The 25,495-nt window shown below is 45.0% G+C and overlaps 1 long non-coding RNA gene and 1 pseudogene across 1 annotated transcript; one reads left to right on the top strand and one right to left on the bottom strand.

Annotated features, from left to right (window-relative positions):
- Positions 1-1,514: 1,514 nt before the first annotated feature.
- On the bottom strand, positions 1,515-25,495 carry LOC136171088 (uncharacterized). The gene is made up of 4 exons (XR_010663741.1): positions 25,399-25,495; positions 3,676-3,758; positions 2,208-2,257; positions 1,515-1,656 (listed from the first exon to the last, which is right to left on the bottom strand). It is a non-coding gene; the product is annotated as an uncharacterized lncRNA (long non-coding RNA).
- Positions 5,134-25,113, top strand: LOC136171065 (ubiquitin carboxyl-terminal hydrolase 17-like protein 6; annotated as a pseudogene).

A 25,495-nucleotide genomic window follows, 5' to 3' on the forward strand; every position in this document is an offset into this window, starting at 1 on the left:
AGGCCGTGCACCGCACCCAGAGAGTGCGCCCCGCTCACCGCAACCAGAGCGAAGCCCGTGCAGCAGCAAGGACCCAGCACAGCCCCACCCAAGGAAAGAGCCTGTGCAAGAACAGCCGAAGCCCACTCCGTGCTGTCCCTCCCCGCCCCGCGGCCTGAGCAGTGGGCGCTGCAGGCCGACCCCCGGGGGCACTGCGGAGTGGGCAGCGAGCCCGCCTGCCCGCCTGTGGACTAGGCCACCACCTCAGATGGAGCCGCGCTGCACCCAGGTGCTGACGTCACCCATTCACCGTGACGTCCTCCTCGGTCAGAGCCTGCTCACTGCCGCCTGCCTTTCCCTTTTAATCTCTTCAGAGTGTGCAGACGTGGCGATCAGACACGACCTCCCAAGAGTGTTCACAGGAAACGGTGCCGCGCTCGGGCAGAACTGCCCGGGTGAGCACCCGATATCAGACCCACCGACTGAGCCCCTTTATGCCGGGAATGGGTCGTCTCCAGAATGCAGGGGAGAGTCTGTGTCACCCAGGCCGATGGTGAGACGTTCACAGGAGTCTTGGCTCCTGGACGCTGCCTGGGGCTTGCTAGTGGAGGCTCCAGGAGTGAAGCGGCCGACCACAGGAGCGGCGGCAGCAAACCGCAGCACAGCTCGCTGGCGAGGGTTCCTGGAGGACGCAACGGTGACAGAGCTGGGTTTTCAATGGCAACAATGGCCTGAGCTGCCGACAGAAGTTTCTCCCAGGTTCTCTTCGGATTCCTAATGTAGACGCCCTCACTTTTCCTTCTGTAGATGTACTGCTCCACTGGGAAGTAAAGGTTGGTGCCACCTAAGGGCTCCTGCTGCAAGGAACGTGATGATGTCCCCCTTCATTTACCGGACATCAAGGACCCAGAATAGTGTAAAAGATTCACTTCGAATTATGACAAGAATCCTGACAGTGCCATATGGACCACTGTCTGGGTAGTGTGGAAAAAGCCTGAGAAGATGTTTTAGAGAAGCCAGATATTCTTTCTGATAAAACAGACTTGACTTTCATTCAGTTGGTAGAAATGACACTATGAGCTTTACTCTTTAGAGGTTTAACATTTTTTATAATGTTTTGACATTTATGAGAAATTTATAATACATGTACAAGGTTTAAGAACCTAAAAATATAAAATATTTTATATTACATTGTTCCTCCTACTCCCTCACTTCTTGTGAAAGCTCTGCTACTTTCACAGTCAGTCATGGTGTTTTGTTTCCTAGGAATCTTTCCAGAGTTTTGAATTTATTAAAAATTATTTATTTGGCTGTGCCAGGTCTTATTGTGGCCTGCAGGACCTTTTCCATGGGAACTCTTAGCTGTGGCATGTGGGGCCTAGTTTCCTGACAAGGGACTGACCTCAGGCCCCTACAATGAGAGTGCAGACTCTTAGCCACTGGACCAGGAGAGATGTCCCAGAATGTCATTTATGCAGACATAAGCAACTATGAATATCTGTTTCTTCTTCATTCTACATGGTGGTGCTAGTGGTAAAGATCCCACCTGCCAATGCAGGAGACAGAAGAGACTCGGGTTCAATCCCTGGGTCTGGAAGATCCTCTGGTGAAGGAAATGGCAATCCACTCAAGTATTCTTGCCTGGAGAACCTCCATGGGGCAGAGGAGCCTGGTGGCCTACAGTCCACAGAGTCACAAAATGTCAGACATGACTGAATCACTTAGCACACAACCACATTTAAAACCATAAATAGAAGTAAACTGTGCACAATGTTTTATTATATCTTATTTATATTCAGCTGACAGCATCTTGGGGAAAACTCTCTCTTGAGACACTATTTTCTGCAAATCAATCCACTGAATGGATGAGGTACTATAACACACTTTACTGGTCCACATTGGAATAAACACTAATATTCAATTAGATCTTGACATCACAAAAAATCAATGTAATGCATAACCTTAGCCTTTGTTATTCCACTGCAGGAAAATATATAAATTCCTAATGCATTGAATAATGCCCAATGTTCATGTGGGACTGAGAATCCTCAACAGCCAGAGTGAAGAAACCTCCTTGAATATGTGGGGCATTCAACCAAGGCACAAAAAAATGCATGTATTAGAGCTGAAACTTAGAAAAAAAACAAAGAAAGAAAGAAGGAGAGAGAGAGGGATGAAACTAATCATAAGCCTTTAAATAAAGGGCACATAGACTTGTACTCACAAACCTTAGCAATAATCCTGAAAAGTGTTTGTTATGCAACTAACCATTGCCTACCTGGAAAAAAATAAATTAACACTTTCAGAAAACATAGCAATAAAAGAAAACAAAAGCATTTCTATTACCCAGGAAACTTTAAGACATTTAAGTGTCCTGTGTCAGACAGCAGGTCTGATGTATATTTCATATTATCTCATACCACTCATAAAAAATGAAAGTAAACCCCTTTATATACACTTCAAATATTTTAGAATATTCAAGAAATTGACTACTTTTTGGAAAAATGTGAATTGTCAAGATAATTATTTAAAGCAACTAAAGCAAAATAAAAATGAGCAAGGAAGACCATAACATAAAAATTTTTGTGAATTACTTCTGAAAATCATGTAAAAGCTATACAAGCAAAGAACAACTGGCTACAAAAGTACCACATAGTTTTAGAGAATCAAGAATAGAAGAACAGGAGAAATCTGTATTTTGTGAATATAATTTAACCCTGCTGTCAGAACTTGACATAAGTGACAGAAAACAAAAGCACACACCAATTTTACCTACTATTACTGGCCTCAAAATCCTAATCTATTAAATACTAATAAATGATAAATGAACATTTGTAGAGAAACTCTCCATCTCTAAAAAACATAGGTGTACTCACAATTTTTTGTTCTTTTAAAATAACTCAAGTTTTATATTCTAAGAAGTGCTTGCTCCAGAAGATGTGGAATATACGTACAATGGAAAACTACTCAGCCATAAAAGTGAATGAAATAATGCCATTCACAGCAACATGGATGAACATGGTGATTTCATATTAAGCGAAGTAAGTCAGATAGAAAAACACAAACATCGTATGATATCACATATGTGGAATATTGAAAAATGATACAAACGGACTTATTTACAAGCCAGAAGTAGAATCACAGACATAGAAAATAAGCTTATGGTTACCAAAGAGGATCACGGGGGATGTGGGGAGAGGCAAATTAGGAGTTTGGGATCAATATGCACACACTACTGTATATAAACTAGGTGGACAACAAAGACCTGCTGTGTAGTGCAGGGAGCTATACTCAATATCTTGCAATGATCTATAATGGGAAAGAATCTGAAAGAATATACAGTCTCTCAAAGAGACATGCCAAATCTTTGGGACCCCAGGGTCTGTAGCCTGCCAGGCTTCTCTCAAAGGAGGGTCACAAAGAGCTGGACTCAGCAGAGGGACTAACATTACATCCCTACTACTACGCTCGTTCTTAGCCAACTGGAGAAAGACATGAACTTCTTATCAGTGCCGCATTAAGTTTTGCTCTAAGATGCCTGCCATATAGGCAACAATTTGAACATATTCTGAATTTGAGCTGTGCTTGCAAGTCACTTTGTGAGGACAAACAGCTGGTAGATGGCTGACCCAGAGGATCCTAACCAGGCAGGAAAACACAGAACACACTTAACACACAATAAAATAGCAAACTGACCGAGGACATGGCAGCAAGTCATGCTCCTTCGTTCTCCACTTGCCCACACGTAATTGTCTACAGTCTGCTGTGAGTCTTGGCCACTGTAGAATAGAGTGTATTAATAGGAAATTAAGACAAAATAAGGCAAACAGATCAGGAGACAACTGTCATTGAAAAGAGAGTTAATGGCTTACAGCTCCCAAGAGGAGGGACAGGCCAAGCCATTGGGCCATACGGGAAAGGACCGGCTTGTCTGGAGAGGGAGGAAGGGGAATTCAGTACAGGGCCCTTTACTGTGACTCCTCAGGAGGCAACAGTGAGCGGGGTGTGCAGGTTCAGGACTGACAACTGTGTGTGTTGCTAACGGCCATCCTAGGTGCCTGGCTATGGTGACAAGGGATGGGGGACTGTGGCCCGGACCTCCTCAGAGACACGCCCGTAGTGCTGAGAGGGAAGGATAATGTCCAGGACGAGAGAGGAAAAAAATAAGTCACACACCAAGGAGGAAACCAACAGTTATTCTCCTCCAGGAGGGAAATGTGTTTATCCCTTAAGTTATAGTGCGTTTTCAGCCCCTCAATTGGAAAGATGACAGTAGAAGACAACTAGTGTAATTAAAGTAGCAAAAGAGAATGAAAACAAGCAAAAAAAAAAAATAATAAATGAAATGAACAGAAAATACAAAAAAAAATTAAAAAATGAACGAAAAAGAAAAAAAGAAGTAAAAGAAGAAGAACAAGAAAGAAAAAGACAACTAAGATTGAAAAGGAGCTGAAGAAATAAATCCAAAGTTTCAGCGAGACTATGGCTTTCTGAAGGAGCTCGCCTTGGACCATGACCAACAGCCCTGAAGGGAGAAAAGCATTATGTGCCACACTCGCGGCATCTTTTGGTGCTAGGACCCTGAACGCTAGAAGAGTGGCTAGTGAGAAAGCATAGGAATTGGAGTGGACCTCAGTGGAGGGCAAAGGTGAGGCAAGGGTTTACTGTTGTCCGGGGAGGGGCTGTCCTCAGGCAGGGGTCTGGGGTCGGGAGACCCCTCAAGGGGAGAGGGTAGGTGGGCAGACATATGTTTCCACAAGTGTGTTAGGATCTGCAGGGTGACCCCACGGATTTCCTCCCCAGCCCGCTTGTGTGTGCGCAACGTGGAAGCCCTGCAGTGACTCTCTAGCGGGCAAGGCTGGAAGGCCAAAGGCCCCCCGACTCATTTGCATCCTGAGCCCTTTGGTCCAGGGCCAGATCGGAAGTGCGTGCGGGGCTTCGTCATGGGGAATTCCCCGAGCAAAGTGTGGGCGGTGGGATGTCGGGAGTGGGAGTGAGCACGCCCTCGGCCGCCTCAGCCAATGAGGAGCTTGCGCGTGCGGGGGTGGGGCTGTGGGAAAGCCATCAAAGGCCCGAGGGGGCGGGGCCCAGGCCCTTTCTCGGAGAAGCACCTTCTGAGGGGAGGAGGCGTCGTCGTGCAGCTGCAGGTAGGAGATGGAGAGACTCGTGGGCCTTGTGTGCAGAGACCCGGGGCTGCTTCTGCGCACGGGGGTGGTGCGTGTCCGTCTCCCTTCAACGTCTCACCCGGAGGGCAAGGTTGTCGGCCCAGCGCCGCTGGTGCAGATGCCCTTTGGGGACCCTCTGTCCCTGAGGGGCCGTCGCCGGCGGTTGGGAGGCCCCTGCAGGGTGACTGGATTCCTGGGTCAGCAGGGCTGGCGCCTGGCCACCAAGTCGCCCTGAGTTGGAGGGGGCCGTGGGGGATCGGGGCTGGGCTTCAGAATCTGGGGAACACCTGCTACGTGAATGCAGCGCTGCAGTGTCTGAGCCACACGCCGCCCCTGGCCAGCTGGGTGGTGTCCCAGCAGCACGCCACCCTCTGTCCGGCCCGCACCTCCTGCACGCTCTGTGCCATGCGAGCTCATGTGACCCGAGCCCTCCTTCACCCGGGAGAGGTGATCCGGCCCCGCAAGGACCTGCTGGCGGGCTTCCACAGACACCAGCAGGAAGACGCCCACGAGTTTCTGATGTTCACTCTGAATGCCATGCAGCAAGGCTGCTTGAGTGCATCCCAGCCGTCGGGCCATCCCTCCGAGGACACCACCCTCATCCGTCAGATCTTCGGCGGGACCTGGAGGTCTCAGATCCAGTGTCTCCACTGCCTCGGTGTCTCGGACACGTTCGACCCTTATCTGGACGTCAGCCTGGATATCACGGCGGCTCAGAGTGTGGAGCAAGCTCTGAGAGAGCTGGTGAAGCCCGAGAAGCTGGACGCTGAAAATGCCTATGACTGTGGCGCTTGTCTCCGGAAGGTGCCTGCCACCAAGACGTTGACTTTGCACAGCACGTCCCAGGTCCTGGTGCTGGTGCTGAAGCGGTTCACACAGGTGAGCGGGGCCAAAAGGGTCAGGAAGTGTGCTCTCCCCAGTGCCTCGACCTGCAGCCCTACACGTCTGAGCGGAAGGCAGGGCCACTGGGCTACGTGCTCTATGCCGTGCTGGTGCACTCCGGGTGGAGTTGTGAGCGAGGACACTACTTTTCTTACGTGCGAGCGGACAACGGCCAGTGGTATAAGATGGACGATGCCAAGGTGAGCTCCTGTGACGAGAGTGCTGCCCTGAGCCAGCTCGCCTACGTCCTCTTCTACCCCCGGGAGGGTGCGTGGCAAGCCGGTGCTGGGGGAGGGGCAGAGCCCCCCTGACAGCCGACCCCACACACCCCGGGGAACCTGACCCCGCCGGCCCCGGGGAGCCCGCGGGAGACGCCAGCGGCAGAGCTCCTGGGTCGCAGGTGTCCCCAGGGGACACAGAGGTCGAAGGAATCAGCTTAGAGCGGTGGAGACGCCTCCAAGAGCACAACCGGCCGAAGCCGGCCTTCCACCTCCGGAAGATCCAGTCGGCGCTGCCTGCCGGCGCAGTCGTGATTCACCAGTCCAAACACGGAGGAGGGAGAGACGGCAAGCTGCCTGGACAGGAGCACCACTGGCTCGACCTTCCCAGCACGGACAGCCCGCCTCCGGGCCCGAGGAGCGTTGGCAACGGCCCTTGTGCCAGCGGGAGGGCCCGAGCGACCAAGAGGAAGAACAAGAAGCCGCGGCCATCTCTGGGGCTGTGGCGGTAGGTAGGCTCGGAGGCACATGCGTGCAGAAGCCCGCGCACACTCTGCGTGCGGCACGCCCTGTGTGACCCACCAAGAGTTCCGGCGAGGAGCGAGTTCCTCTCGGCGGTGTGGCTGGTGCAGCCTCCTGGAAAGAGGCGGGGCCTGCAGTGTGCCCAGGGCCACGCTGTTCACCTGGATCGTGCTGAGCTGCCGAGCTCTCGAGGGCTGCCTCTGCTGGCAAGTTCCTGGAGAGGATGGGGTGCGTGATGGGGTCTGAGCTCGGTCCGAGGTCCTCGCACTCTGCGCGGGTGGGAGAGTCCTCTCTGGATGGGACTTTGGGTATGGGTTTGCCTTTCTTTCCCCCTCACTATCACCAACAATCTTCATCCGCCCCATCACCTCAAATGGATTTGCTGCTTGCCCCAACCATACCCTCTGAAGAAGAAGGAGGCGGAGAAGAGAAGGAGAAGATGAAGAAGGTGAAGAAAGAGAAGAATGGTAATTGGAGTGGCGTGGCAGAGGGAATGGGAAAAGCGCCTGATGTTTGGGGAAATCCGTGCAAAAGAGAGACAAATACTGGCTGATCTGGCTCTCTGTGACTTGGGAAGGAAGCCAAAGGACAGCAAAGTTGTGAGCATGTGCGTCATAAGGCACAAAGCAGTAGTGTCCTGGGATGGGACGGGGCAGCGGGAGGTGGGAGGGGTGCAAGAGGGTAAGGATGAAAGCATCTTTTCCTAGTAAGGATATACAGAATCAACACTTCAGCTGTGGGAATGCTGTGGACTGTGGAACGCCCATAGTGCTAGAAGGCAAACGTAATGTCTAGGCCGAAGAGCAAACAAGCAAACATGTCACACACCAAGAAGGAAACCAACAGTCATCCTCCTCCACGAGGGAAATCTGTTTATACCTTTAATTATAGTGCGCTTTGGGTCCCTGAATTGGAAAGATGACTCTAGCAGTCAACTAGTGTAATTAAAATAGAAAAAGAGAATGAAAACAAGCAAAAAAAGAAAAAGAAAATGAACAGAAAATACAAAAAAAATTAGAAAATGAACGAAAACGACAAAAAAAAAAAAAAAGTAGGATACGAAGAAGAAAGAAAGAAAAAGACAACTAAGATTGAAAAGGAGCTGAAGAAATGAATCCAAAGTTGCAGCAAGTCTATCACTTTCTGAAGGAGCTCGCTTTGGACCATGACCAATGGTCCTGAAGGGAGAAAAGCATATGTGCCACACTCATGGCATCTTTTTGTTCTAGGACCCGGAATGCTAAAAGAGTGGCTAGTGAGAAACCATAGAAATTGGAGTAGATCTCAGTCACAGAGTTACATTGAGGCAACTGTTTATGTATGATGTAATCAAATCCCTTGTGTTTATACAGTGTAGAAAACAACTAAATTCAACGCATTTAGGTCTGATAGAGTGTGTGAAGAACTATAGACGCATGTTCTTAGAATTTTATAGATCACAGTGACCAAAACTCTCCTCCACAAAAAGAATTGATTGTCAGAGGAGGTCCTACAAAGAACTGAGAAAAGACCAGAAGTGAAAAGCAATGGAAATAAGGAAAGATATACCCATCTGAATGCAGAGTTCCAAAGAATACAAAGGAGAGATAAGAGGATCTTAACTGAACAATGCAAAGAAATAGAGGAAAGCAATAAAATGGGAAATAGTAATGATCTCATTGAAAAAATTGGAGATATGCACAATGTGATACTTGCCAAGCTAAATTTTATTTGGGGCAAAATGAGGACTGCAGCCCAGGAGACAGTACCTCAGATACCTCTGAGAGACTACTCCAAAGAGGCAGTGGGGGAAGGTCACTATATAAGCCTTTGGTGAAGGTGAGTTCAGTGCAATCAAGCACTTACTTTACAAAAGGTTTTCTGCTGGTCATGAGGAGTTCATGTCACCATGAAGGGATTTAGTGTTTTTCTAGATATGAAGAAATGTAAGAATTAGGATCAAGAAATCAGTTCCTGAAAATATCTGACTCTCTAAAAGACCAGTTTCCCCGGAACACAGAGTGTTTTGTTCTCCACCGTGAATTTCCCTCAGCGGATGTTGAAGGCCATCCACTTCAGCAGCACAGTGTTCAATCTCCGCCGAAGCAGCTGGCAAATTCCCTGTTGTAGTTTTGCTGCTGCTGCTAAGTCACTTCAGTCGTGTTCAACTCTGTGCGACCCCAGAGACGGCAGCCCACCAGGCACCTCTGTCCCTGTGATTCTCCAGACAAGAACACTGGAGTCGGTTGCCATATCTTTCTCCAGTGTGTTCAGGCATGCTAAGTCGCTTCAGTCGTGTCCACCTCTGTGCAACCCCATGGACAGCAGCCCGCCAGGCTGCTCTGTCCAATGATTTCTCTAGGCAAGAATACTGGAGTGGGTTGCCACTTCCTTCTCCCCTGTTGTAGTTCAGCCTCTGGCAAATGCTCTTCACAAGTGCCAATTTGTAGCTGGCATAGATGTCACGTGAAAGTAGTAGAGAAAATATTGAAAAAGTAAAACAGAGATGCATTAAAACGCACTGTTAGGTGTCAACCACAAATTGGCACTTGCAATGGTCACTTGCCATCTACCTCTACAAGGGTTAAATAATGTGCTGCTGTAGCTGCTGATTTTCAATACCCCCTGAAAGGAGCTCAGGGTGGAGAGCAGAAATGAAGCCCTCTGTGCTGTGGAAAAAACTGGTGGAACAAGTCTTCAGAGAGACATTTTCAGGAATCCAGTTTATAAGGCCAACTCTAGTGTCTCCTCATCTCTAGAAAATGCTAAAATCCTTCATGGTGGTTCATTTCCTAGAAGGGGAAGTAAGATCCTACTTCAAGACTAAGACTGTGCCCCCAGTGCAGGGGGCCCAGGTTCCATCCCTGGTTAGGGAATTAGATCCCACTTACCACAACTCAAATATCCCATGTGCCACAGATAAGTCCTGGCACAACCAAGTCAATATAAATAAAAAGACTGCTATTCCTTCCAGAACAAAAACACAGAATCCTGGCCCCAAACAGCTGAGATGCTTATCAAAGGAATGATTTCAGTGAGCCCGAGACTCCTGTATCTTCCCATACATAGAAAAATGCTAAATTCATTCACCTGAGATATCTGGTTTTCTTTTAATTAACAATAATCTTTGATGTTCTGACTACTTGTCCTTTGTTGCAAAACTTCTATATAACCTGGCTCCTCTCTCACCTCACAGCACTTCCCTTAGGTTTTCTTGAGGTGCTGCCTTCATGTCCTGAAGTCCTAAAACTTCCTGCTAAATAAAACATAGCTCTAAACTTTTAAGTTGTGCATAATTTTTAAGCAAGGACTTCACTGTCTTTAAAGGAATAAAATTATTTGTAATATATGTAATATATACTTCTTTTGGGGCTTCTGTGGTGGCTCAGATAGTAAAAAAATCCACCTGCTAATGCAAGAGATTCAGGTTTGATCCCTGGGTCTCTTTGGGGAAGCACGCTGACTGAAACCACCCACCCTGGCCAGGCACCATAGTAACCATTTGCATGAGTTGTTTTACGACAGGAGATCCTGGTAAGGAACACAGAACTAATAAGCCACCACCAACCGGAAGAGTGCGGGAAAGGTCAAAAGGAGACATCACGTGTCCCACCACCTCCCAAAATCCTCCTCTCTGACATCCATCTTGGCTGAGCAATGCATGCACCACCAGGAAGACTCTGAGTCAGATGATTGGCTAAAGACAACCCGGAAACGAATCCCATCACCATAAAACCGAGACTGAGAGCCACGCAGCAGAGCAGTTCTCCCGGGTTCCCTCACCGCCTGCTCTCCGCCCGGGCGCCCTTTCCCAATATGATCTCTTCCTTCGACAGCACATGTGTCTCCTCGGACAATTCAGTTCCGAGTGTTAGACAAGAGCCCACTTTCGGGCCCTGGAAGGGGTCCCCCTTCCTGCAACAGGTGAGGAAGGTCCGCTGGAGAAGGAAATGACAACTCACTACAGGATTCTTGCCTGGGAAATCTCATGGACAGAGGATCCTGGTGGGCTACAGTCCACGGGGTCACAAAGAAACAGACACAACTAAGTGACTTACAACAACATCTGCAACAACGACATCTGCTTAGACTTGCTTATGTCTTATCTATCACATCTGTCCATGGAGGATGCTTTATGTAGACCTGAGAAAATGTGTATTCTGGTTTCGTTGGATGGAATGTTCTATATATGTCTCTTAATTCAATTTGGTCTAAAGTTCGGTTTAATTCCAACATGTCATTCTTGATTTTCTCTTTGGATGATCTATCCATTGCTAAGAGTGAGATGTTGAAAACCCTTACATTTTTGTAATGTTGTCTATTTTTTCTCATATATATCTGTTGTTAATATATATATATATATATATATATATATATATTTTGCTTAAAATACTTACGTGATCCAATGTTGTTTTATATATTTGCATATGTATACATGTGTGTGTGTGTGCACGTGTGCATGTATGTATACTTTTTGATGTATTAATTCCTTTGTCATATAATGGCCTCCTTTGATGTTTGCTCTTGTTTCTTCTTAAAGTCTATTTTGTCTGATATAAGAATTGCTATGCCCCCTTTCTTTCTGTTTTTATTCTTGTGAAATACCTTTATCTATTTCCTCACTTTGAACTTTTGTATCCGTAAAGCTGAAGTGAGTTTCTTGTAGATAGAATATAGTTGGTTTTTTTTTTTCTTTTTAATCATCTATGTCTTTTTATTGGTGAACCCACTCTATTTGCATTTAGACTGGATATTGATATGTAAGAACAGACTCCTGCCATCTGAGTGATTGCTTTCTGTTTGTTTTTTGTCTCCATTGATTCCTTTTCCCTTTGTTTCTGCCTACTTTTGTAAATTGGTGGCTTTTCATCATGGTATTGTTTCCCCTTTCTATATTTCTTGCATCCACTCTAGACTTTTACTGTGGTTACCATGAAGCTTACTTTATAATTTTATACCTAAAACAGTTTGTCTTGTGCTGATTGCAGCCTCTCTTTATTAGCCAATAAAGTTGCTCACCATTTAACTCTTCCTCTGTAATGTTCTGATGTCACAGTTCTCTCTTTTATGCTCTTTGTTTGTTAATAAGGTATCTTAGCTGCAGTTACTTTTAATCATCTTTTCCTTGAACTTTTATACTTGAAGTTGTTAATGTTCTGTTGTTCTAAGTAATCAGAATTAACTAAATCTGACTATATATTTCTACCTTACCTAGTGTGTTATATACTCTTGTGTGTGTTCATGTGTTACTTTGCATCTTTTTCATTCTGCTTGAACTTCTACAGCATTCTTTGCAAGGCATGTCTGGTGGTAGTGAACTCCCTCAGCTTTTCGTTAAGAAAGCCTTTGTTTTCCCATCATATCTGAAGGATCAGTTTGGTGAATAGAGTTTTCCTGGTTGGCAATTTTTATTGCGCTGCCTTCTGAATATTTCATTTTACTGTCTCCGGCATGTAGTTTTCTTCTGAGAAATCCGCTAATATCCTCTTGGGGTTTCCTGTGTCAGTTACAGTCATCCCTTTAAGTAAATCAGACATTCCTATTTTAGATAGGAAAATTTAATCAGTATTTTGTAACAACAGTAAGGAAAATTGTCATGGTCTGGGTGCCAGTTGGAAAAGAATTTCCTGACATGAGACAGAGTGAGAGGGAAATGAAGTTTCTTAGAGTGGGAGACACCATTGGAGCTGCGGGCCAGCTCAAGAGAGAACCGTCGTTGAACAGGGGTCCTTAGTCCAATTTTATACCCGGGGTACAGGGAGCAGGATAGGGGTCTTGCCGGTCATTTGCTGATTGGATGAGACGCATCTCCTGGGGGGAAGGGGGAGGGCAGAGAGTAAGGCAATGACCTTCTCCCTATGGGGTAGGAGGGGAGACAGGTTATATTGCTCAAGAGGACCTGGAATCTGTTAATAGTTTCAACATGGGGCAGGGAAGGACGATAAGGGTCTGGTTTTCCATTCCTGCATTCCATTCCTCCTTAGTTTTATCTGCTCTTCCGTCCTTGGGTCACTACTTTCATCCGTCTCTTCATTTTTAGGGCCAATTCTTTGGCCCCTTTTGATACCCTGCTCACGTGTAAGTAGCTAACTATTTCCCTTCTCAGGCATTTGGGAACCCAGTCTCAGGGGAAAGGGGGCGATGACCACTCTGACTTCTTCAGGCTGTACAGGGGCGTTGTGCCTTCATGGAGGGAGATGAGAGTCCATGGAATGATAAGGCGGCTTGTTTCAGCATTGTCTGGGTGTTGGCCAGGAATATTCTTGTCAAACTTTTTCTTGGAGATTTGTTATATTCTAGAAGAAGCAAATTTAACAAGAAAGTTAAAGATACATGGCCCAAAGATTAAGAGAAGTAGAAAAGCTCCCGAGGAGCTAGCCAGGAGAACCAGGACTAGACATTGGTTCGTGACATTAGTGTTTCTCTAGGTACAAGAAGATGCAAGAAGTTGGTCTCATAAAAATCTTTATCTGAAAATATCTGACTCTCCGAAGGCCAGTTCTTCTGGGTTTTCCCCAGAGCACAGAGTGCCTTATTTCTTATCTCTATCCTGAACTCCTTTCAAGGGGTGTTGAAGATCAGCAGCTTGCAATGGTCATGATGTAATCTTTGTAGAGACAGCAGGCAAGTGCCAAGTTCCAGTCAGCAGGTTCCCATCATAGCCACATATTTGACCATGCTTTGGGGGCATTTCATGGCCCTTGTGTCCCGGGTCTAACGAGGATTCCATTGACAGGCCACTCTGTGCTGTTACTAGATCACACCTTGCAAGCAGCAAGTCTCTGGACCATACCTGTCTTACTAGCCTCTTGGCCCAGGAGAATATTCCCACTTGTTGCTTCTTCCCATATCTTGAATTACATTATTACAGTCATTGGTCTCATATGGAACTGCATGTGAGCATTTTATCACAGGTCAGTCACACATTTAGTAATATAAGAAACAATCTTCTGAAACAAGCAACATGGAAAATAATATAGCTAGCAGTTATTAGTAAGGTCACAAGCCAGAATTTAAGTCAAGAAATTTCATTAGGTAGAGCCCAGTAGTGCCCAGGTCATCTGACATTGTTAAATGATTATAGTCAGGAGTCAATCTTCTGGTTGTACATCGTGGAGGATCTGACGTTTATCCAAAGATTAGTTACTGAGATAAGCTTTTAAAGCAAACTTAGAGTGTCCTTTTTAGTAACTTAATTAATTAAATCTTTTAGCAATATAACATAACAACAAAGAACTATCTCAGAAGTGAGTCGTGGTAAATACAGACCTTAACTAACAAAATTGGAACTTAATATTAAGTGAAATATAATTTTTTTTTTCATTGTGAGGGCTTTAACCCTGTAGCCAGGGAAGGCTTTAACCCATCAAATAAAAATGAGGTTTGTCAGGGAGCCAGGAAAAGCCAAGCGGCTGCCTTGGATTTCCCATAGCCCTGACTCTTTGATTTACAGCTACTGTTCCTGCATTTTTAATTCCCCATTTTAGGAGTAGATTGTTGTCATGTTTTAAGGACATCAGAATAGCAAAAGAGTAACAGTGAGGGGTTACTTTTTTGTGGAAGCCGAAGGAGCTTTTACATGTTCCATAAATAATGCTTATTTACATTACCAAGGTAACAAAAGATTTTAAAAAATACATAAATCACTTAAAGGCAAAGAAATTCATGGTCTCTTTTTGAAAACCTCATTCTAAGAAAGCTTCATTCTCTTAACATAGAGAGTAGACTAAATTCCAGTCTGGTACAAACTTACCAGATAACAAACAAAATGTGTTTATCGGTTAATCTTAGAAGTATTTTCCATCAATCTTGAAGTAGCAATATTCTTGCAAAGGCATCAGAATGAGACCATAGAATGTATGTTTAAGATCTGAATAAATTGCATTTGACAAATTAGCCTGGTCATTGCTGTGATATGTAACACTTTAATATGATAACTAGAATTATAACTAACAACATTTTACCAGGGCATATCAGATTTTCATGAATTTCACATAATTTCTAGGATATCTATATTAGTAACATCAACCAAACAATATAACCTAAGATTCATCACTCCTCCAACAGTACGTCCCAGGTAATTTAACATGTCAAATGAACTCAGGTAGTTTAATCTCTCTCTTTGGGTTGTCTCAGGGGCGCCCTGAAGCATCCCAAAGTTAGCTAGAAGTCAAATGATTTAGGAAATGTATTCAATAAATATCAAATGGGCTTATAACACTCAGTCGGATAGGATCATATAAGTCACTATGAAACAGTATTTACTCACTTAGCCAAAGTTAATAAAATATTTCAAAGGTAAACATAGACAGATCACTTCAGAGATAAAGAAACTTAAAATCCATTATCAAAGGCAGTTCAACATCTCAAAAAAACTTGTGTTTATGCACAAAACTCTTCCCTTTGTGTCCACTTTCCTTAAAACCTTCTCATCATATTCTGTATCCATTACTTTGTTCTCCCATCCTGAAACAGCCACCTGTAAGTCAGACCTACTTCCTTCTCTCTTCATAAAATGTGATTTCATTCCTCATACCTTCTTTACTGAAAACACACAACCTACTTTCCTTAAGCAACCAAGAACTGACCTTTATAGTAGCATTCTATAGATGGGTAAACATAATTACCAGTGATTATTTCTAAAGAAAATTCTAGAGAACATCTCAGGATGGCATCAAACATTATTCATTAATAGTCCAAAATCACTAGTTTCTCTCTAAGAGGAAGTTAGTGTTCAGTAATGAATGTTTCAGAATCTTATTTTATTTGGAAATGACCTAGCTATTCAATAAACTTATCTCAGTTTAGCACACTCCTAGAAATTCAAGTTACCCCAATCTTCAGACTATTTTAGACACACATTCCTAAAATATAATTATTCTTAATAGTTTATCTAAAAGTTCATACCTCATTTACATTTTTTAGGAGTTTGCTTTTGCTTTTGTTTTTCTAGAGGTACTTTCCTTGTTGACAAACTTGTAACAGATATAACAATATTTAACTTATAATAAACCTAGGCACAATGAATATATTATGCTTAATGTTAATGACTCTTAGACATGTCTATATTAGATTAGCAAGCAAACATTAATACTAGATATTTAATATTGAATATGTCCCAGTTCACGTGAATCTGATATTCATTTAGGTTAATTTCTCTTGTATTTAGAGTTGTCTGATTTGTAAACATTTACTTTTCTTTGAAGTGAAGTGAAGTGATGTCGCTCAGTCGTGTCTGACTCTTTGCGACCCCATGGACTGTAGCCTAACAGCCTCCTCTGTCCATGGGATTTTCCAGGCAAGCCTACTGGAGTGGGTTGCCATTTCCTTCTCCAGGAGATCTTCCCGACCCAGGGATAGAACCCGGGTCTCCTGCATTGTAGGCAGACGCTTTATCATCTGAATCACCAGGGAAATGTGACCCTCAAATATATGGCCAGCTGACTTTCAACCAGCATCCTGAAAGGGTAATCTTTTCAACAAGTGTGGTGGAACAACTAGAGAGCTGTTAAGTGAAACAAACCAACCAACTACCCCCGACCCTTACTTTAAGAATTTTCATTCTTCAACTTTTCTTTAGGTCAATTAAATTAGAACTCATTTACCATTTTGGCAATATTATTAAAAAACAAAACAAAAGACACACACTGAGACATACATAAATCCAGACAGACAGAAATCTCATAGTTTTCCACTTGATATTTAAAATATCTCTTTGACCTCCCCCCCCCCCCTTTTTTTTGAAGTTCTAATTTGCCCAAGGCTGAGGTCTCAGGCAAAGTGGGCTGTGTATTTCAGGAAAGTGTTAACTTCAAGCTTTCCCCTAGGCAGGCTTTTTAAGAAACTTGTTGTTTTTAATCGCATATGCAAAAAGAACTGGTTTTGCAGTTCCCAAGAAAAAAAAAATTTTCACTTTAACCAGTTTTCTCCAGAGTCTAAAGACTATCATGACCAGCCTGTGTCAGAAAGACACCTTTCCTTTCTATCGTCATAGTTTTATACCTAAATTATAGGCCAAATAGTGCTCAAATTGACTCTGATATCAGGAGCATATCACCTGATAAAAATCTTGGATTGTTCCTCTGGTGGGAAGGGAAGTGTTTGTCCCATCAGAAGGATCTGAAGGGTTAAGGGAATTTGCAGGAGTGGGGGAAGCTTGGTCCTTCCCCACCCTGAGAAACAGAAGTCGTTACAAGGGAATTCTTTCAGATGTTCAGGGGTGGGGGAAGCTTGCTTCCCTCCCCACCTGAGAGATGAGCATAGTTTGAAGAGGATCTTTAGGGTGTTAGGAGAGCTTTTGATCCTTCAGTCTTTTGAATATAGGAGAAAGACCTGGACCAAAGGGAACCTCAGAATCCTTTCTTAGAGATCATGTGGGTATGAAAGGTCGAGTAGGGGTCGTCTAGGAAACCTGATGGAGAGAGAGGGGGACAGGAGACAGGGAGGCAACAGGAAGACATGCGGCATGAGTCCCTGAAATCCAGATTCCGACTGAGGGCCACGAAGGGCTGAACGTAAGGAAATTCTGAGTTCTCTCACTGCTTTTGGCAACAGCTAGTGTGCCTTTCAGAGGCCATTTTTTGGGGGTCCCCCATGGCTCAGGAGCACCGCCGTGGCGACAGCGCAGGAGTATGGCCGAGAGGAGCTACCCCACATCCAAGGTAAGGAGCAGCAGCTGCGCTTTGCTGGAGCAGCCATTAAGAGATACCCCACGTCCAAGGTAAGAGAAACCCAAGTAAGACAGTAGGCTCTGAGAGAGGGCATCAGAGGGCAGACAGACTGAAACCACAATCACAGACAACTAGCCAATCTGATCACATGGACCACAGCCTCATCTATCTCAATGAAAATAAGCCATGCCATGTGGGGCCACCCAAGATGGTCGGGTCATGGTGGAGAGGTCTGACAGAATGTGGTCCACTGGAGAAGGAATGGCAAACCACTTCAGTATTCTTGCCTTGAGAGCTCCATGAACAGTATGAAAAGGCAAAAAGAGGACATTAAAGATGAAGTCCCCAGGTTGGTAGGTGCCTGATATGCTACTGGAGATCAGTGGAGAAATAACTCCAGAAAGAATGAAGGGATGGAGCCCAAGCAAAAACAACACCCAGTTGTGGTTGGGCCAGTCACAGAAGCAAGGTTTGATGCTGTAAACAGCAATATTGCATAGGAACCTGGAATGTTAAGTCCATAAATCAAGGCAAATTGGAAGTGGTCAAACAGGAGATGGTAAGAGTGAACATAGAGTTGGACTATAAAGAAGGCTGAGCACTGAAGAATTGTTGCTTTTGAACTGTGGTGTTGGAGAAGATTCTTGAGAGTCCTTTGAACTGCAAGGAGATCCAACCAGTCCATCCTAAAGGAGATCAGTCCTGGGTGTTCATTGGAAGGATTGATGTTGAAGCTGAAACTCCAATACTTTGGCACCTCATGCAAAGAGCTAACTCATTTGAAAATGCCCTGATGCTGGGAAAGATTGAAGGCAGGAGGACAAGAGGATGACAGAAGACGAGATGGTTGGATGGCATCACTGACTCGATGGACATGAGTGTGAGCAAGCTCCAGGAGTTGGTGATGGACAGGGATCCCTGGTGTGCTGCGGTCCATGGGCTCATAAAGAGTCAGATGCGACTGAGTGACTGAACTGAACTGAGGTTGTATTGGGGCCAGGCCTTTTGCAGGGCTAAATTTTCCAGGTTCTGAGAATGTAGCCGAGGGGTGAGTCTGAGAGAGGCTCCCCGGATGTCCCAGAGCCCATCTCAGCCTGCCTGCCATGGGAATCGAGAGTCACCGGCTGACAGGAAGGTGTCCCTTGTGTCCCAGCGATCTCCCCGCGCGATTAACGCACGAACATGGCCGGCCGACCCGACAGTCGCGCCCGACATTGAGAGGGGACCCCTGAGAACCGAGCAGCGGGGGCACCGTGTGACCCGGGCAGAGACAGCCAGGTTCCATACTTTGCACAGGTGCACGGGGAACTTTCTCCAAAATTGACCATATGTTAGGCCAGAAAATAAGTCTACTATAAATAGACTCAAGTCATAAAAGGAACTTTATCCTGTCACAATGCAATGAAGAAAAAATTAATAGTAGACGGAAAATTGGGAAAATTCACAAGTATGTGAAGATTAAATACACTCTTAAATAACCAGTAGGCTAATAATAAAAAAAAAAAAGAACTTAGAAAATACCTGGAGACAAATAAAAATATAAACAGAACATACCAAAATGTATGGGATTCTGCAAAAACATCACCAACAATGAAATGTAAAGCTGCTAATGCATGCATTAAAAAGAAAGTTCAAATAAGTAACCTATCTTTACATCCAGGTAGAAAAGGGAGATCAAACCAAAATCAAAGCTAGAAGGAGGAATGAAAATAGTAAAGATTAGCTCTCAGATAAATATACAGAAGAAGAAAACTAAAGAAATCAATTTTAAACAAAAATTACCTCAAATAAGTTAACAAAAGCAACAGATCTTTAGCTGTATTGACTAAGAAAAAAGACAACTAAAATCAGTAACAAATGAGGAAACATAACTGCTGATATGACAAAATAGAACAATAAGCAAGTACTCTAACCTAGATGAAATTCTATTATTTAAGCCTCAGTCTGTTGTATTTTATTCTGGCAACCCTAGCAAACTACCATAGCTTTATGCACTTTCTTGTAAATAAACGTTATGAAAATAGTGCCAAAACCCACAAAGTTTATAAAGTATCTGAAAGAAGGAAAAGAGGAAAGGACGAATTACCTGTGGTGTTGAGAAAATTTTTTTTCTTTGTTTCTGACCAAACTTAAAATAGAAATGTCAAAATCACCAGAAAAGACTCATCAATAGACATTTTAAAGTAGGCAAACAACAGCTGTGGTAAAACAAACTGGAAATTCATTCAGTTGGTAAAAAATAGTAAAATAATATAGTAAAATAAAAGCAGTAAAATGCATTTTATTCTTTGGAGGTTCTAAAAAATTCAATTTATTGAAAATTCCAAAGAGGTTATAATACAGGTACATGATTCAAGATACTGAAAATATACTTTGCTTTAATTTGTGCCTCCTATCATCTAGCCTGTTTTTCCAGGGCCATCTGCCTTCCACAGGTAGTATTTTGTTCCTTATGGATCCTTCTAGAGTTCCTTATAAGCAAACACAAAAAATATATTTCTCCTTCATGCCCTAATTAAAAACACAAATAGTGGTATATTAAGCATGGCGTTTTGTTACATGCTGCTTTTATTTATTTGACAACATCTTGGAAATTGTCCTCTATCAGCATATAATTTCCTGAATGGAAGTGCCCTGAATGGATGATGTACTATTATAATACACTTTGCCCATCCACATTGGGATTAACACTGATATGCAACAATCTGTTTACATTACAAACAATGCTTCAATGTATAACTTTGACTTGTGTTATTCTGCTGCTAGCAAAAAAAAAAATTGTAGGATATATTTCTAAAGGATTTGTAACCTGGAGTATTTGTAACTGAGAGAGCATTTGATAAGATGCTACCAGTAAGATCCTTCTGAGCCAGCAATGAGCCTTTCTCTTTAAACTGCAAATTCTCTATGACAGCACTCCTGCACCTGTGTTTAAAGCTGCTTTCCAACGTGTTCTAACCTTCAGAAACCCCCTACAGTCTTCCCCTTCATCAGCACTGCCCTTTATTCTCAGTGCGGTTACTACCTCACTGGGTACATGCCTGCTGTCTCCACTCTTCTCTGGGTCCATCACTGCTCAACTCACTCCATTAGAGCTGGAGCCAGTGTGGCCAGATAACTTGAGTGTAGAGAAATGGGTCATAGATGGTCTGAACCAGGGAGCCTGGTGCCCAGGAGAGAGGGAGGGACTGTAAAAGATGTAACTGGGGAGAAGGAACGGTGTATTAGGTTTTTATTCAGGTGAAGATTCTACAGAGCCCAGCCATGGGAGCAGGAGTCTTGGTTGGAGATAAATCCTTGGAAATTTGTATCCAAACATCACAGCTGAAATGGGAGGGGGGCATTCCAAAGGGAAGAGCATGTGAGTGAGTCTGCTGTGAACCTTCTGTGAGTGCTGGGGAGAGACACATGGGGAAGGACGCAGCAGAGAAGCAGGAAGGCAGCAGCAAGCGTTCCGAAAGGAAGGAGAGCGTCCTGGCCATAGGACGTGTCACAGAAGCACATGCCGCAGAAGGTGGGGGTAAATGGAAAGGGGGGTTAGAAGTCATTAATCCTGGCAAGTTGCTTCATGACCAGCGAAGGGCAGAATCAGACAGTAGGATACAGAAAGACAGATAAAAATTGGTAGGTAAAACCCATTCATGTTCACGTTGAGATTTTGTTAAGATGCTCTTTTAAGGAACATAGAAATACAATCTCAGATGGGAATCCTAGGATCACAGGCTGCCAGCACTGAACTAGGCCCTGACCCTGCCCCGCCCCCGCCCCCCGCCCTTCTCCCCTTCACCAGGCATGCCTCACTCATCTCAAATGAGCCAACATGTGTTTCTACCCTCCAAGTTGGTGCCCATCTCAGGGCCTTTGTACTTGCTCTTCCCTCTGCCTAGAATGCCGTTGTCCTAGAGCTTAAAGTGATTGCTGTTTTCTGCTCATCTTTTGGCAGCTCAGATATTCACCTCTCGGATGAGCATTCTTGGACCACCCCATCTAATGCTGGTGTTTCCCCTTTACCATACCATGTGATCCTGATTTTTTCCATCATTGTTGTTTAGTCACTAAGTCATGTCTGACTCTTGCGACCCCATGGACTGCAGCCTGCCAGGCTCCTCTATCCATGGGATTTCCCAGGCAGGAATAGTTGAGTGGGTTGCTATTTCCTTCTCCAGGGGATCTTCCTGACTCAGAGACTGAACCCAAGTCTCCTCTTGGCAGGTGGATTCTTTACACTGAGTCACCTGGGAAGCTCAGTTTTTTCTTTATAATGCTAATCAAAAATTTCCCCCAATTAAAATTTTTATTTATAAGAGTCTGTGTACTCCAGAAAGTCACATGAGGTCAGGGTCCCTATCTGTTCATCTATTAATGTGCCTCCAGTGATTACAATTCTCTGTTGATAAGTATTTATTGAGTAATGAATGCAAGAGCTTTAAAGTCCCTTTAATTCAAATCCATGGATTAGAAATGAGAAGTGAGCTGCCAAGTGTCACACAGGCGGTCACCTCAAGCCAATCCAGAGATAGTGAACTGAACACTTTACAGCAGAATGAACTGCTAGTGGCTGAAAAAGAAGATGGACACTGGGATTCAGGAAAAAAAAAAAAATTCTCCACAATATAACCTGTGGAAAATTTTGTGTGACTTATTAGACCAGCAGATCTTATTATGAAAAAGAGGAGCAAAAACTGCCTCAGTGACTTGATAGTACCTGAAGGATTGAAATTCAGAGACTTCTAAGACCTACCCAGGATTTATTGGCATAACGTTCTTCTAGGGGGGCAAAAAAGCCATCTAAGTGTGTCTCCTGATATTTCATTTTATTTTAACATGTTCATGAGCAAAACAAAGAATATGAAACAAAAGACACCTTCAAGCATGTGTGGCTAGGCGATTTTTAACTATTGATACAAAAGTATAATTTTCTCTTAAAATGTGATTTTTGCTTCCAAATACAGAATGTCTGGACTTCCTCACCTACCACTGGTAATTAGAAAGCTGAACAAAATACATGAAATGAGCCTTGAGTCACAATGCTTGGCCAGAGACAACCTGGAAACCAACCCATCACCCTAACACCTGAGACTGCAAGTCACGTGGCAGAGTCCCCTTGGGTTTCCTTTCAGTTTCAGTTCAGTCCCTCAGTCGTGTCCGACTCTTTGCGACCCCATGAACCGCAGCACGCCAGGCCTCCTGTCCATCACCAACTCACCCTGCTGCTACCCTCCTGAGCACCTCTTCCCAAGCAAGTCTCCTGCTTTGTCAGCATTGTGAGCCCACTCTAGGGCCCTGGAAAGGGTTCCCTTCCTGCAACGATCAGAGGAACAGTGTCTGGACTTCCTCATCTACAATTGGGAATTAGAAACTTGAACAAAATACATTAAACAAGTGTTCTCACACCCTGAACAGCAGGCAGTGTTAGGGTTCCAGGGCTAGGTGCCTCGAGTGAAGCTGGACACACATGTCAACCTGAGGACTCCGCAACTCTCTGCCTTCAGGCAGTTTTCACGCTGCAACTACAGGTCAAGGGGCTCATAAACATTCCTGCTAAAATCTGAATTGAGAACACTGGTGAGTTGGGAGGCCTATGATCTGTGTGGCAGGGTATTAAAAAGGAGGGAGCTACTCAGAGAGAAAGTTTCACAGCTGCCTGATGATCCCTTTAAGTCTTTATCAAATATCAATCTGAGGACACACAGGTCATTTCATAATGAATAAAAACACAAAAACATAAAACATTGGTCTCACAAGCAAAAAATATAACAATTCCTTCTACATTAATTTTTTTTTTCAAAATATGGTAATTAAATGAAGGCTAGTGAGCAGTACACTCATAAATAAATGCATATGTTTCTAGAAAGCTATTTTTTCAAGATGTCAATAAACTTCTTGTCATTCCAAGTATAGAATTCTACTAAAAAAGTGAAAAAAGTAGTGTGGAAATATGTCTTTGCATACAAAAGGCATTCAAATAGCTGTAGTATCTTTCTTAAAACTTTTTTTAATTGGGGGGAAATTGTTTTACCATTTTGTGTTGCTTTCCCTACAACAATGCAAATTAGCCATAATTATTTATATATGTGTGTATATATTTGTATATCACTTACTTCCTGAGCCACTCTCCCCCCCTTGAATAGTGTTAGTTTTAGGATGGAAAAGTTATAAGGAGCCCTATATTTAATGTCTAAATAGTAAGGAAATCATTAACAACGTCACGATGTTCCTGACTCAATATTATGCTTCCATTATCATGTTTATGAAGATTTAAAAATACAGATCAGTAAGTGCATTTAGCAGCTACTCTTTGCATTGCAAGGGATCAGCCAGAACACTTGCATTAGGCTGAGACTAGGGGTCCGCATAGGAGTGGTAGCACAACAGGAAGGCACATCCTGCTCAGAGCTTGTGATGTAGGGGAGCTGGAGGCAGGCTGGACAGGAAGAGGGGCACCCATGGGATTGCTTAGAGGAACATATTCCCAGCGATTTGTTTCTAATTGGAAAGGATACGGGAGACAAGAGTCACTGACCCAGACCAGACCTTGAGGCCTCTTGCTGCAGTTTGAGGGTCTGGACTTCCAGAATGGTTGCTGCAGGGCATGGGGCAGGCCCCGTGGTTTGTAGAGAGTTCCCTCTGCTTTCAAATCAATATTTAGACATTCTGAAACTCCTTTTCGGTCATCTTCAACTGAGCAGCTATTCTGTGGATAAACTTATTAATTACAGACAACGGTAGTAATTACAGTAACGTAATAATAGTAGTAATTTTCATTATTATAAATTTTACTCCAGTAACTAAACGCACACATGAAAAATATAGCAAAATCGCAAAGCAGTCTGGCCATCTCGTCGACCTGTCTGTGTGACCACCCAGCCACAACCAAGCAGCATAAACGCCAGTGGTGTAAAGGCGGATCACAGGGCAGAGACACCACAGCACCCACGCTCCTCACTCATTTCCTCCTAGTCCACCGCAGGTTGCATTCCTCTCCCCAAGCGTCCTCCCATCCACGCGTGTTCAGAGGCTCTTCCAGGACTAAAGTTAGCGCCAGGCTCGCGTCTCCCCTCGTCTCTCACCGAACGGCCCCTGCCGCTTTCTGCGTCTGAAACATCTGTTTGGAGCGTCTGACCACGGCACCCGTACGGGACTGAAGGCGCGCACTGGGGGCCTCCTTGCTCGCCCACCACGTTCCCTGTTGTCAGGCGCGGTGAGGAACCCGTGTCTGGGGTCTACATAACCGCCGAGCCCATAAGGGGAACAGAAGGGGACCAGAGGCGTTTCCACAAAGACGCAGCCTAGTCTGCGAACGATCCGGAGCAGCTACACGCCCCTAGGCCCTGGTGCGGATCTGGCCCAACAGGGCGGGGACGCCCGAGAACAGGGAACGCGGTGAGGCCCCAGCCCAGCGTGTACTTGTTCCGCGCGCCCGGCTCGGCTTTACTCCAGGGGAGGACGGCCGGCGGGAACTCAGCGCCGTCCGCCAACGCAGACACACGGCCACTCCCAGGCGAGATGAGAAAACCGGAAAATGTGGACCGAGAACAACGCGCGGGGCACGTTCACTCTCTTCTGTGCGCGAGGCATAGCCCAGGCGGCCCCGCGGGCAAAGGAAGCTTCCGAAACGCTCCCCAGCTCCTAGACACACGGAGCAGCCTCGCCACGTGTCACCCCCTTCAGATCCACCGGGAGCAAGACGCGCATTAGCCCTGAGACGGGGACCCGGCGCACCCGCTAACGAGCACCCCGAGCACGGACTCGGCCGCGCTGGTCAAGCCCCGGAGCTTGGAGCAGGACTGCGGAGGGTAGACGAACGCCCCTAAAGGTGGCCCAGCAGCCTGGCCGGCTAGCCACAAGCGCTCCGGCACGTAAGACCATCTCCCTGCCCGCTCCGAGGCCCCGCGGATGGAGGGACTCGGGGAGATGCTGGTCGACCCGAGTGATCAACAGCAAACTCCACAAAGCTACATCGCCAGGCCACCTTAAAAGTACCTGCAGATCCAATCTTCAGCAGGAGCAGGCCTGCCCAGACCTCCGCATCACCGGGGTTATCGCTGCCAGTGCGGCGGCCTCTGGAGCTCTGCGCCGC

Source organism: Muntiacus reevesi, chromosome 6 (genome assembly GCF_963930625.1).
Source record: "Muntiacus reevesi chromosome 6, mMunRee1.1, whole genome shotgun sequence".
In the NCBI taxonomy this organism is placed as follows: domain Eukaryota; kingdom Metazoa; phylum Chordata; class Mammalia; order Artiodactyla; family Cervidae; genus Muntiacus; species Muntiacus reevesi.